This window comes from Halyomorpha halys, unplaced genomic scaffold (genome assembly GCF_000696795.3).
Source record: "Halyomorpha halys isolate HHAL.00 unplaced genomic scaffold, Hhal_1.1 Scaffold720.1, whole genome shotgun sequence".
NCBI lineage: Eukaryota > Metazoa > Arthropoda > Insecta > Hemiptera > Pentatomidae > Halyomorpha > Halyomorpha halys.
Genome location: NW_027110122.1, coordinates 66512 through 70207, shown reverse-complemented (window position 1 = coordinate 70207; position 3696 = coordinate 66512). Strand labels below are relative to the sequence as shown.

Genomic DNA, 3696 nt, shown 5'->3' with positions numbered 1-3696 from the left:
GCGATTGGAGCTGGCTGGGTTTCTTTATCTCTTCCTTAGCGACTCACCGGCAGTCATATTCATTTACTGAGGCATCGCCGCTACTGTTTATTCAACCTGTGATTGGAGCTGGCTGGGTTTGTTAACTCTCCCTCACCAACTCGCAAGCAGTCACACTCAGTCACTGACGTACCGCCGCCATTGTTCAATCAACCTGCGAATGGGGCTGGCTGGGTTTGGTAACTTTCCATCACACTAAACCAACGACGCATCGCCACCATTGTTCATTCAATCTGTGATTGAAGCTGGCTGGGTTTGTTAACTCTCCCTCACCAACTCGCTAGGAGTCAAATTCAGTCACTGACTTACCGCCGCGTCAGTGAATGGAAGAGTGGATTGGTCAGATGTTGGAGGGAGTCGAAGAACTTGACATGCCTCCGACCAATGAACTCTGGTACTGTAGGTAGTTCGAGGAGCTGATGTAGTTCCGGAGGCTTCTTCTTCTTCCACGATGTAGTGCGGACCATCCTCCGCAGCATACTATCCTGGAATCCCTGAAGGTGGCGCTGCGTGCCGTCAGTGAGGTATGTGAAGAGTGGTGCTCCGTAAAGAAGTGCCGGCCTCAGAATGCTCTTGTAAACTTGGAGTTTAAGCCGCAGAGAGAGCGAGCGCTGGCGATGTGAGGAGGTGGTTTAGTCTGTAAGACCGCCTTCGTACAGTTCTCGTTTTCTGGTAGAGGTGAGTGGAGAACTTGAGATGACGGTCCATCTTCACGCCCAGATATACTATCGAGTTTGAAGGGGAAATGATGGTGTTGTCCAGTTTAAGCGACTTCGGGAGAGTCGATCGCTTGTACTGTTGCTGAGCGAACACAACGCAGTCTGTCTTACCTGGGTTCATGGTGATGTTTAAATTACCCAGGCGTTGAACAATCTCTTTGCAGACCGCTCCGGCTCGCCCTAGGGCATGTTTGGGGTTCATACTGCTGCTGTAGATGGCGATGTCGTCGGCATAGGCGGCGACCGTAGCTAGTTTGTAATTTGCACCAACTACATCAGCGGTATAAATTGAAAAGAGCACTGGCGATAGAACTGCTCCCTGTGGAACTCCACACGTCAATGGGATGGAACGGGAAATCTCGTCTCGAACCCGCACAGAGACTGTTGTGTCCACCTCGTCCGGAGTATGATATTGGCTTATGGTTGGTAGGTCTTCTAAAACGCTCGACCTATATCCCCCCCAATTAGCCTCACGCAAAAGGTATTTGCTCACAGGTGGTGTAATGAACTCACCTTCAAAGGTATAGGCGGTGGTCCGATGGTCCATAGGGCAACACCCGGCAGTCCGTGACCTCATGCATGCTTCTGGAAAGGAGTAGGTCAAGCGTTGACGTGCATGATGGGCGACCTACATGCCTGAACGTGTGTACCCCCGGGTGAAATAGTGCCAGCCTTGTCTTGGTGATGTATGTTCCCAGCGGATTATTGCTGCTACACAACCAGGCAGTGTGTCGGGCATTTAGGTCACTCATTACTATATGTCGACTTGTCGTCTGGGTATGTTGCAGCAGCAGCTTAACAGAAGTCAGGCCAGCCCTAGGCCTCTTGTATACACAGGTGAAGGTGTAACGCTGTTTGAAGCGGACGTCGACCGAGACCAGGGGGTACCCTCCGTAGTCTTCAAAGGGATCGGCACGCTTCGTGATGGAATGTCTCTCCTGACCAGAATCATCACTCCCTCTCGTGCTCCGGGGAGACAGACCTCTCGATACACCACATATCCCCGCAAGTAGATCCGTGACGATGTGGAGGTGAGCATCGTGTCCGTGAGTGCCATCACTGACGGTCGATGCTGCTGTAGTAGCAATTCTATTTCAGCCTTTAGTCTTGGACGACAGTGTACGATGTTCGTATTTGTTTGTAGGCATGTCGAGCCTCTTCTACCTTTTCCCAACCCGCTTCTCGAGTTCTCTTAGAGCCTTTGTTTTCATGAGCATCATCTATCTCTTCCATGTTGATATCTTCCTCTATTTCCTCCTGGTACGAGTCAGTCGGAGATAGGGGGGATATTCGTTCCCCAATGGTCACAGCCTCAGCCGTGTTTTCGCACACACTGTCAGCACTAAAACTAGCAGAACGCACTCTCCTGTTCATCACTGTAACATTCTCCTGTCTTTAACCGGGCACCGAAGGCAAATTGTCACTTCGCGCACAATCACTAAATATATAATAACTGACTAACGTGTGTTTCCCGTAGGTCCAGGAGTCTCGTGAAGAGTCTGCAACTGAAACGAAATCTAGAAAACACAGAAGAACGCTGGAAAAGTATCACAGGTGACAGATGATCAGCAACAGCAAACAGATCCTCATTGGTCAACTGCCTATCCTTGGAGATACTGTTAGCTCTCGGAGAGTATTGATAGTAAAGGAAACAATTGGGACCTCTACATATCTACAGCTTTGGCTGCATACAGGAGTTCCATCCACAGAGGGACAGGATGCACACCTATCTCCCTTACCTATGGAAGGGAACTAACTTTACCCTTTGAGTGTGATTTAAAGCCAAGACCTAACATCGGTCACCATGACTTCCTGGAAGAGTTAACTACGCGACTTAACGAGGCATATCTGTTCGCCCTCCGCACTAGCCAAAGATTGGAAGAGCAGAACGCCAGAAGAATCAACCAAGGAAGGAGACTCCGAGAATTGAAGGCTGGTGATCTAGTCTACATTAAAAATATCACCCCGTTAGGGAAATGGCGAAAATTAGCGAATGCCCATGGAATGGGCCCTTTCGAGCCCTGTTAACTACAAAATTGAAAGACCGCCAGGAAAGTACGACGTGATGCATATCGATAGACTCAAGTTTTGCCTGTGAGATGGCAACACTGCGTGGACAACACTGACGAGCGAGAGCGGAGAGAAGTTTTTTTTTTGGACAAGAGTGATGATAATAGTTTGAGTGTGTATGTTTGTTCTAGTTTGGTGAAAGTTATATTAGTTGTGATTTTGACTTCTGAGTTGTGAGGGACTCTTTCTTTTATTATTGAGATTATTCTCTAACCTATAATGTAAGTGTTTAAGCTAATATAATATTGAGATCTACGATATTGTTTATTCTTCATCTCTCTTATTTTCTCCATTAAGAAAAAGAGACTATATCCCCTACATTAGCAATAGTTAAAATTAATCCTAATTATACACTTTTGTATACAGTCATATACAGTTATTTCTAATACAATCCAGTGATACCAGCAAATTATAAATAATTATATAGGGTCATTTTCATCTGTCCCCTCTTCAGTACAGTATTATCTTTAAATCAGCAAATCATTTTTCTAAATTTTCAGTAATTTTCGTTTCCTTAGATTACATTGGTATCCACATGAAATTAGGAATTGAGAAAGAGGACTAACCTCAAGCTAATATATGAAGTAATTGAGAAATATGTTTATAAAAACAGCGGAACGGATAGATATAAGAACATGCCTTTGTTTATGTATGTTTCATCACTCCGAATCTGTCCATTCTCCACATACCTGCTCTCGAACCTGATTCCGTCATCTTAGAGATAAACATTGCGATTACATGGCTTGTGTGAGGTAATACCGTCTATCTAAACTCTATAATATGTTTCTATATATTTCTTGACTACATTCTGAGTGTTGCGGCCAACGTATGTTTAACAATTGTTTCACAAAATATAAATATAAAATTG

General features: G+C 45.5%; 1 long non-coding RNA gene across 1 annotated transcript in view; it reads left to right on the top strand.

Moving 5' to 3' along the window:
- LOC106685641 (uncharacterized) overlaps positions 1–3696 on the top strand; it is a 59401-nt gene that overhangs the window by 1023 nt on the left and 54682 nt on the right. The gene's annotated exons all lie outside the window — the stretch shown is intronic.